The sequence below is a fragment of the Mus pahari genome, chromosome 4, assembly GCF_900095145.1.
Source record: "Mus pahari chromosome 4, PAHARI_EIJ_v1.1, whole genome shotgun sequence".
Lineage (NCBI taxonomy): Eukaryota > Metazoa > Chordata > Mammalia > Rodentia > Muridae > Mus > Mus pahari.
Genome location: NC_034593.1, coordinates 19,483,647 through 19,494,918, shown reverse-complemented (window position 1 = coordinate 19,494,918; position 11,272 = coordinate 19,483,647). Strand labels below are relative to the sequence as shown.

The following is an 11,272-nucleotide window of genomic DNA, read 5'->3' as shown; positions in this document are numbered from 1 at the left end:
AGTACTATATTTAATAGGGAGGGAGAAAGTGGGCAGCCTTGTCTAGTCCCTGATTTTAGTGGGATTGCTTCCAGCTTCTCTCCATTTACTTTGATGTTGGTTACTGGTTTGCTGTATATTGCTTTTATTATGTTTAGGTATGGACTTTGAATTCCTGATCTTTCCAAGACTTTTATCATGAATGGGTGTTGAATTTTGTGAAATGCTTTCTGAGCATCTAATGAGAAGATCATGTGGTTTTTGTTTTTGAGTTTGTTTATTTAGTGGATTACATTGATGGATTTCTGTATATTAAACCATCCCTGCATCCCTGGGATGAAGCCTACTTGATCATGATGGATGATCATTTCGATGTGTTCTTGAGTTCAGTTTGCAATAAATTTATTGAGTATTTTTTCATCGATATTCATAAGGGAAATTGGACTGAAGTTCTCTTTATTTGTTGCATCTTTATGTGGTTTAGATATTAGAATAATTGCGGCTTCACAGAATGAACTGAGTAGAGTACCTTCTGTTTCTATTTTGTGAAATATTTTGAGGAGAATTGGAATTAGGTCTTCTTTGAAGGTCTGATAGAAGTCTGCACTAAACCCATCTGGTCCTGGGCTTTTTTGGGTTGGGAGTCTATTACTGACTGCTTCTAATTTTTTATGGATACAGGGCTGTTTTGATCATTAATCTGACCCTGATATAACTTTGATACCTGGTATCTCTATAGAAAATTGTCCATTTCATCCATGTTTTCCAGTTCTGTTGAGTATAGACTTTTGTAGTAGGATCTGATGATGTTTTGGTTTTCCTTGGGTTCTGTTGTTAGGTCTCCCTTTTGGTTTCTGATTTTGTTAATTAGGATACTGTCCCTGGGCCCTCTATTGAGTCTGGCTAAGGGCTTGTCTATCTTGTGGATTTTCTCAAAGAACCAGCTCCTGGTTTCGTTGATTCTTTGAATAGTTCTTTTTGTTTCCACTTGGTTTGTTTTCAGCCCTGAGTTTGATTATTTCTTGCTGTCTACTCCTCCTGGGTGGTGATTTTGCTTCCTTTTTTTTCTAGAGCTTTTAGGTGTGCTGTCAAGCTGCTAGTGTATGCTCATTCTTGTTTCTTTTTTGGCAGCACACAGAGCTATGTATTTCCTTTTAGGAGTATTTTCATTGTGTCCCATAAGTTTGGGTATGTTGTGGCTTCATTTTCATTAAACAATAATTTCTTCCTTGACCAAGTTATCATTGAGTAGAAAGTTGTTCAGCTTCCATGTCAACGTTGGCTTTCTATTATTTATGTTGTTATTGAAGATCAGCCTTAATATGTGGTGACCTAATAGGATGCATGGGATAATTTCCATATTTTTGTGTCTGTTGAGGCCTGTTTTGTGACCAATTATATGGTCAGACTAACTGGAGGAGAGGATTTCACACCCTGGTCACATTTTATGCTATTCCTTTGAGCCTTGTGAAAGCTTGTACCATGGGGTTCTGCTCTAGCAGACCTTCTCATGAACAATGTAATATCATTAACCCCCTTTCTTAGGCCTTGGTAAATTCTTGCATATGAGAGTAACTTGGCTGTTCTTTTAAGTATCTGTAGGGAATCTCCATTTTTCAGAAGAATTCACCAACTTTCTTCTGTTATGTAATGTAGTTTGCCATACCTGATTATAATGAAGATTCTAAGTATACTTTGCTAAGCCTTCCCTGAGACTTACAACTCTTATCTAGTAAAATCCTGAAAGAAAGTATGCAAGACCCTCCACTATGTCGCAGGGACAAATCTGGGGCATTCTAGTTATGAGAATGCCAAGTTTACAGGAGGCTAAGTTTCCGTGGATCTCTTTGCCTCAGGACAGCTTCCAGGCTTTCTAGGCCTGTCACATGAGTCACTACTTGAGTGGGTGCAGCAGCCAAGCATATGCCAATAGCATATTGTGTTGCTTCCCCAAGACCAGTGACACAGCGATAGAGCAGCAGGTACATAGAGCCCCAGCATGTGCAAGGTAAGAGATCATGGTGGCCTGCTTCTTACTGCTGACTTTCATGCTTATTATTTTATCTTTAAGCTTTTGAAACCTGCTTCTCTGATCTTAAACTTGCTTGGGAAGTTATGGGCTAATTTTACTTATTTAACTCCTTTTGCTATTGGTATATATAATAGAAGAACCTTTCTCATGGTATTTCTACAAGGAGCACATAAACCAATACACACGTCATGTGAGAATATCTAACACCTAGTTAAGCGCATCAGTCATTGTCAATTTTAGAATTAAAGAATTAGATAAGAGCCTTTGGAGAAATTAATGGATCACATGTAGTCCATAAATGTTTAAAGCAAGCTTCAAATGCTCTATCAAACAAGAGGTTTGTATTGACTTTATAGCAAAATCAGCCAAGTGATGGTTTCCCCCATCACAGTTCAGCCAGTGAGTGCTGGACAGATTCACTGAGCCATTGCAGATGCATGCTCACTCAGAACTGCTAACCTGAATTCATTGCTATTCTGGCTCCCTTTCCCTTCGGTATTCATTTGTCTCTGTGAGCAGCAGAGCAACACACCTCTTTACACAAGTTACAAATCAATATGCTACCCTTGATTCTCTCTCGATGCCCTCATTTAGAATATTGCCAAAGCTTGCAACTTTTAACATGTCTTTAATCTTCTATGCTATTACTTCTTCACAAATACAACTTTCTCTGCCTGTGGTTTTCCTGAATTGACACATACTCTGTACTGATGTCAATATTTCTTGAAACACACACAGTCAATGATGTTTCCATGTTAAATATCAGATCAATAGCATTTGGATCTCTAGAAGAGTTTTGATTAAAGTTTATAAGCTTTAGTCCATAAATTAACAAAATTATTAGTAGAATGTATATTTGTGTGATGTTTTTCACTGCCATGACAATTACCTAATAAGAACAATTTAAGGGAAGGGGGGCTTATTTTGGCTTACTGTGTGTGTGGATATGGTTCATCAATGTGGGGACATTTGAAGACAGAATCAAAAGATTTTAACTCACATTTTGACTGTAGTTATCAAGCATAATATGAGCAAGCAACGGCACATGGGGACAATATATATTCATTCACCAATAGTGTGCTGTGTTGCTGTATCTACACAATACTACACTGTTCATGACCAACTACTTATCATCTTAGTAACACTTGGTGTTCAGAACCACTGAACCCCCACTTTTATTTATATCTAAAATATATAGTAGATGACTCAGTAACCAGATTGGTTTCTGTCAAAGCATGAAAGGCTAGTTTCAGATTCCTAGTACCCACATAAAACACTAAGTATAGGCAGAATCAGGCCCTGGGACTCTTCAGCCAACCATTCTGATCATTTGATGAGCTACAGTTTATTGAAGAGACTACACCAAATATAAGGTGGAGAGTGAGGGGCAATGACAGCCATCTTAAACCCCATATACATGTGTAGCACCTATGGATACACACCTATGTATGCACCTATGTATGCACACATGGATACATTGACTTTCACACACTCATGCCCACACATGAATGTGTAAACATGCATATGGTTTACAAGAAAAAGTAGAAAAGTAATTAAGGCATCAGCATAGTACTTCAAACTATTTTTACCATAATGGTCTTTTTAAAAAATAACCAACTGATGTCACTAGTGTAAAATTCTAATAAAGAATATGCATTTTCCACTTAAAAAATGCTTGTCTTCTAGAAACAGTTCCTGAATTTCCTCAGAGGACAGTACTTATAAACCAGTTACTAGAACTAAGAAAAGGTGATTTATGTGCTAGGTTTGCCTGTGCACATTTGTTGGGTAAGAAACTTTTATCATATTATCCTTAATTTGATGTACTTTTGTACATGTTACAATATCCGTTGGTAGTCCATATTGTCTTTTTTTTTTTTTTTTTTTTTGGTTTTTCGAGGCAGGGTTTCTCTGTATAGCCCTGGCTGTCCTGGAACTCACTTTGTCACTTTGTAGACCAGGCTGGCCTCGAACTCAGAAATTTGCCTGCCTCTGCCTCCCGAGTGCTGGGATTAAAGGCATGCCATATTGTCTCTTAAACCTGTACCTTATTGTGTTAATTACCATACTTCAGTCTGGTGCTTGCAAGTGAAAACTGAGGGTAACATATCTACTTTTATACTTCGTGTTGTATTTTTGTCCAGGGAACATAATTCTAATGCAAATTTATATTCACTAGGTTTTAAGTATACTCTTTTCACTTTAAAAGAATGTTAATTCATTATTTGTCAACATTTGGCATTATCAGATATGAAGTAACTTGAAAACTTAATGCCTTTGACCTATTATTTTCTTGAAACATTGGCTGGGAATAGCACATGTAAATTGATAGTTGTAGTTTCCCAAACTTTAGAACAGTGTCTGGTACGCAGAGACCCATTTCTGTATTCATTGAATCATAGTTAAATTAATGGCAAATGCATTTTGTTATGTCTATTATCTATTACTCTACTTATCTGTCTGGTATCTGTCATCATCTATCTTCTATCTCTCATACACATATTTGTATATGTGTAACATCTATCTATACATATTTGGAATATTTACAAATAAATCTCCTGAAAGAAAAACAGAAAAAGACCCATATCCAACTGCTATACTTTTCACATTTTCTTCTTGGATTAGGTTTTAATGGAAATGTTGTTCATTTGACTTGTAGTAAATTCCTCAAATGATTTTACCCTGAGGAGACATGGGTAGAAGGAAGTCAAATCTTGTTACATTCTGGCATGTAATATTTCTAAGCAATCATGTTCATCGCCCTAATTTGTTATCATATTGCTAAATCTTCATTATGGCTTGATGGACATTAAAGATTACTGTATGTGGATATGACAATATTCAATTGAATATGTGTAAACTAGTAGTAATTTTCTTAGACTCTGAAGCAATTTTCTTTAAACTTTTGAGCAAGAATATGACAAAAGAAAAATTTAAAGAACATTTACCCAGTTTTGACTTCATAGTTTTGAAACTAAAAATAGTCTCTCCGAAGTTCTTAAGCACTCTTTTGGGAATCCCAACTTTTCAGGCCAACTTTCATATTTCCTTTCTGAATGGCTAGCCTTCAGAGAAGTTGAGAACATTTCTCTTGGTTATATATTTTGTATGCTTATTCATGGTTTATTTAAATAAGATAATGCCACATTATTTGCACTTAAATGAGGAAACACTTTTAGAATATAAAAGATAAGATTTCACAAGGATAGATACATTACATATATGTATAAATATGATACTTTTGTGTAATAACTTTTGTCTCAAGGAAGTAAAAATCATTTACTTTTATCTTATTTAAATATTCATTTTCTTTAATTTACAGTCAGTGCTATTTCTTGGACCTGCTTTAAGTTCAAGTAAAATTAAGAGCACAAATGTCTATTTACGTTAAAGTTATATCAATTCTCTCAAAATAATGACACCAATGTGTATGCAACAGTATGATATATGAGAAAAATTTTATGTATACTGACATACTAAAAAAATGCAACTAGCTTTTCTGGTTTGTATTCTTAAAATACTGTTAATTTCAATTTTCTTGTTATAAATTTCTAATTTACTGCATACATATGTGGATGCTGAAATACATTCAATTAGCCATAATATTTATCTATTGATATGATAAAATTTGCTGCACAAAATAAAGCAGAAGTACTTAATAAAAGGTAGAATTCAAGCAAGATAAATGACTACTAAGATGAACACCAAAACTGTGAATGATAAAATTCTACTGGACAAATGATTTCCCACCCCCATTTTTAGGGGTGAATAGCATCAAGAGCTAACTATAGCATTCAACACTGGATATTAATTATCCATTGTTCATTACAAATCTTACTATTGGATGTCCCTTCCTATGAATGTTGATTGAAATAAAAATACAAGATTGGTTTGCATACACAATAGATTTACTTGTTTTGTTTTGTTTTTTGTTTTTTTATTTCCCATTAAAAACACCATTAGTTATACAAATATACTCTTGTGATTGGTCAATGGCTGGTCAGAAACCGGATCCATGATTAAATTCACTTGAGGAAGACACAGTGTAGAAATTTGATCATGGAGATATAAAAAGCTGTAATCAAGCTTGATCAAAGAAATACAGAGAATAATTTAAGTTTCCTTTTAAATAGGAAAAGTTATTTAAGAATTCAAACTTTCTGTATATTTAATCATTCTTTTAAGAATTTGTCTATTATCCCATGCTATTTACTACTACAAATTCAAAATATTAAAATTTGATCTGTATGATATCATAGGAATTAAAAATAAGAAATGAGAGATAATGGGATTACTTATGTTAAGAAATGAGAGATAATGGAATTACTTATGTTGTACATAAATGATGAGTAATAGAGACTCAAAGAAAGGCATGTGTTTTTCTGACTTATATATGTTAGTGGATAAGCTCTGAGACAATTAATTTTTACTGTTGTTTATCCAACTTAATTAATGACGTCTAGACAGAACTTAATAAACTTAAAATTAATTAACTAATGGAGAGTTTTTCATTGGAATTGGGGTCCACAAATATGCCTTTTGACGAGTAGTAATATCCTGAGTTTGTCTTGATCTGATTTTAGAAGCCTTTTCTAAAGGTCTCCAATTGATCATAGGTCTTGAACCCCAGGGGTCTCAATGGGTGGTGATTTCACATGAAATGGAAGGTGTTCAATCAGGTCTCCTGGACCCCTGGCTCCTGTCGAAGTTACTGTCCCCACAGACTCCCTCACCCTCAGCAGAAGAGGTGTGTGACTATCAAACATGCATACAATGTCCCAAACTTCTGACATTCTGGCTAGACTTCACCTCTCACAGTTACCTGACTATAGCCAGGTATGTTCCTCCTCACAGTTACCTAATAGCCGAGCCCACTATAAAAGGGACTGCTTGACCCCTGCTAGCTCTCTCTCAGCTCTCCCTTGTTTTACTCTCATTTCTAGTTCTCCTCTCTCTCCCTTTCCCTCCTCTTCACGTGGCCATGGCCTGCCTCTCTCCCGCTTTCTACCTTCTCTCTTTCTCCCTGCTTTCTACAATAAAGCTCTAAAAACATAGACTGTCTCTGCTCATCAAGGCCTGCAGTGCTGGAATGATAGGATAGGCTTTCCTCGAAAGAGCTGCATCTAACCTCCCACCAGAAGGCCTTCTTGTGCTCAAGCCACGGACTGGACTGGACCAAGGACTCTCACCCATGTGAGAACCATCTAGCGCCTCCCTCTTTCTCTACCCTCTGCTCCCTTCAACCCCCCGGGCTGACTGAGCTGCCCCCTACCCCCATTCTGTTCTCAGCCATTCTGCTGTGTCCAGCATGAGATGCCCAAGACTGAGAACCTAGCACCTAGGACTTCCCCTTGTCCACCAACCACTGAGCTCAACTTTAGTGGCTTCCCACAGCCAGACACCCACCCGGGACCACGTGGGGAGCATGAGGCAGTCCTTCTGCATCTGCCTGCCCAGGGCACTGGACCCCTGGCAGGACACAGGTTTGTTCCTACTCCCTCTTTCCCTCACACCTACTGTCCCCAAAATAAATTTCAAAAAATAATATGCAATGCAAAATCACTCACCAGAAGCTAGTTAAAGCTCATCAGAGTGAGAAATAAATTAAATATTGCCACTAGGAAAAAAAGATAATGAAAAAAAATCCCATAATGTTTAAAAGGAAAATAATAATGATGAACTGGCAGTCACTCTCAATAATAGTAGATGTTTGTTAACATTTTCTATTTGACATTTTAACAGTAAAAAGAATTTTAAAAAACACAAATCATACATTCATTCACCCCCATTTATACGTTTACTTGATAAAAATGCAGTGTTAAAGGACAACTTTAATTCTGAATTATCAAGCATGTTGTTTGACTTTAACTGATAAAAATGGTGAGCCATTGAGATAGTTCATGGACAGAACACACTGAAACTGTCTCCCTAAGGGATCTACAGTTGACTCGTGGCATCCACCCTCACATGGTTTGTGGCTCATTAATTTTTCTAGTATCTCAATATCTCAAGTAAATATAAAATAAAACATATTCTCTTGCCTTTTATTTCTACATTATTCCATGTTTATTTCTATGAAAAAAATAACTGGACAGTGACTGGGTATGTACATGGATTAATTTCATAACAAACTTTGACTCATCCAGACTGTTAATGTGTGATGTCCATAATTCTCTCTAGACATTTACATAGATATGGAAACAAATAAATATATACTTCCATGTATATTTGTAGATATTAAGATTAGAATCAAATGAGGGCAGGTGTCAGGGTCAATTGTGGGACCCTTAGGCTAACAGTTTTAGTGTGTTTGCAGTGTGCTTGCTATATTGACAGCACACAGGGCTCTAACATGGCCAAGTAGAAAGGTTAAAGATTTTGTAAAGACAGATGTAATTCTTACTATTTCTACCACTTGGAATGGTGAGTAGTTGTGACAACTGCTTAAAATATGGTCCCAAAGCCAGCTTTTAGAATGAGATTAAAAAGAGGTCTGTCTGCAAAGCCTTTCAGGTTTTAGGAACTTACTCACTAAGTGGTCTTTGTTTCTATGAACAAAATAGCAACAAAACACTTAACACACATACATAATCACACAAGGTCAAAGTTCCAAGGACTTGGCTTCACATTAGAAGATTTTAAAATTCGTATCCTGTGAACAGAGAAATTATTACCAAAGCATCATTACATCGCTTTCCATATTTCATTCTTTTGGCTTTGTTTCAATTTTCCCTTCCCCCCACCTCTCTATTTTCCAACTTTAACTCCAAATGCAAATTGTTATTCTAGCTACAAAAATAGCATTATATGTTCAAGAAACAAAAGAAATAAAGAGTTTGAGGTGGATTGTTGCTGAGTGAGTTCTTAGCATCTGGCCAGGTCTTTATACATGAGAGACTATCTCCATCATGGAATCGGAAATCAAGAACTTCTGAGTTTTTACAGATGTATACTAACAGCGAACAACCCTCTTTTCTTCACATGTCCATGTATAAAAGAAATTTGTCTGCCTTTGACATTTTTGCCTATCTAGAAAAATTACAAATAATCATGTGTCCCAGTGTTTATGATCTAAATATGCTTCAACTGAAGCTGTCCTTTGAAATCGTCTCTGTGACTCCTCTTTGTCGACTTCACTTTTGTGATTGAGACAAATGTCTCTGTATTGACTTGATATTGTCCCTGCCTCTTGATGGCTTGATTAAAGGTCCTTTCCCTTGGCAATCTTCTGTTTAGCTTCCAAGTGAAATGAGAATTTTATCAGCTTGCAGAGTTTGCTCAACAGCTGTCAGGCCAGATGTTGCACTGCTGGACATTTTGTCTGATTTGTGTCTAAGGACAGGGTCTGACTTCAGAGGTATTTCATTTCTTGACATGGTGAAGTCTTCAACTTTGCCACCAGCACTGTTGATAAACTTTCCCCATTCTTCATGTTTGCAGAGATGCCACTGTGCACATTTTCTTCAGATGTGCAGATTTTAAAATAATATTCTTTACTCCCAATGTTTGTTTTTATTTCATTATTTTTCTTTTCTTATGAAATAATCCCCACTTTTCTACTTAGTTTTGTATGTTTCCCCCTAATTCTTTAAATTTCCATATTTCCAAAGAAAACTACACATAAACTACATAAGCTCTGCGTTTCATCTACTTATAGGCTGCTCTGGGTCCAAGCATGCCGTTGTAATGTGTTGCTTTTCATTGCATGTGGGAGTGGAACTGAAACTTTCAGCAGCTTCTGGCAGCTAGTCAGACTACATTCCCAGTCAAGAGCTGGTAGCTGATGGCCATGTAGCATCCACAGTCAAGAGCTCTGGCAGCTGGTCACATTGCACCCACAGTCAGGGGCTTTGTGGCAGCTGGTCACCAGGCACCCACAACCAAGTATCAGAGAGATCTGAACACAGCTGCTCAGAGAGTGTTCTCCTGTGTAATGTAATAGTGTTGAAGAAGTCAAACTTACACATAAATCTCATAATGTTTTGTCTTAGTGTTTATACATATAAATCATTTTATGGCATGCCATTATTTCCATATAGTTACTATATATTGGCAGCCCTTATTGGTTTTATTTTAATGAGTTGTTTTTATAGAATTATTCTCAACTCTCACTTTTGTCCTGTTTCCGTCTCTTAATTTCCATGGGGTGTATTTGCTAACTTGCAAAAATTCTTAATTATTTTGTTATAAGAGTAGACAATAGGACTATTTTGGGCTTAGACTACATCCTGGTTGACAGAAGCAGAGATGCTGGGAAATAAGAAGTCAACCATGGGCCTTGCTCCTCCCAAACAAGGTTCTCTTCTGTGTTTTCATTCAGATTCTGGTCATTTCCCCATATTTTTCTATTATTTGTAAGCCAGTGTTTGTATTTTCACCCCAAAGAGATGTATAATCTTGGAAAAAATATAGTACTTTACTTTTTGAAATTTTTCTAATATTAATGAAACAAAATAACATTTAACCAAAAAGGAACAAAGCAAACAAAAATAGTTAGTTTCAAAATATCCTAGAATGGCATTGATAATGAAATGATCTCAGTCAGTCATTTAAACTAAAAGTTCAATTAAAAAGTAAACCATCACAAGGAATAATTGCCTTTCAAATATATTTTTTCATTTTTGAAATTAAACTATAATTACATTATTTCCCCCTTTCTTCTCTGCCCTTTACTTGCTGCTATATCCTGTTCAGGTGTTCTTTTCAGATTCATATGCTCTATTCATATAAAGAATGATTAAGATGTAGAATACACATAAATATTGTTAATAAGAAAAGTATCTGCAAAAAAGTCCACGAACACATCAAAATGATCATCCATTATTACCAAGTAGGCTTTATCCCAGGGATGCAGGAAGGGTTTAATATACGGAAATCTATCAACATAATACACTATATAAATAAATTCAAAGACAAAAATCACATGATCATCTCATTAGATACTGAGAAAGCAGTTGACAAAATCCAATACCCTTTCATGATAAAAGTCATGGAAAGATCAGGAATTCAAGGCCCATACATAAACATAATAAAAACAATATATAGCACACCAGTAGCCAACAACAAAGTAAATGGAGAGAAACTCAAAGCAATCCCACTAAAATCAGGGACTAGACAAGGCTGCCTACTTTTTCCCTACCTATTCAATATAGTACTTGAAGTCCAAGCCAGAGCAATCCGACAACAAAAGGAGATCAAGGAGGTACAAATTGGAAAGAAAGAAATCAAAATATCACTATTTGAAGATGATATGACAGTATA

At 35.9% G+C, this 11,272-nt stretch overlaps 1 protein-coding gene across 1 annotated transcript in view; it reads left to right on the top strand.

Moving 5' to 3' along the window:
* Positions 1–11,272, top strand: part of Naaladl2 (N-acetylated alpha-linked acidic dipeptidase like 2) — a 686,844-nt gene that overhangs the window by 175,778 nt on the left and 499,794 nt on the right. The gene's annotated exons all lie outside the window — the stretch shown is intronic.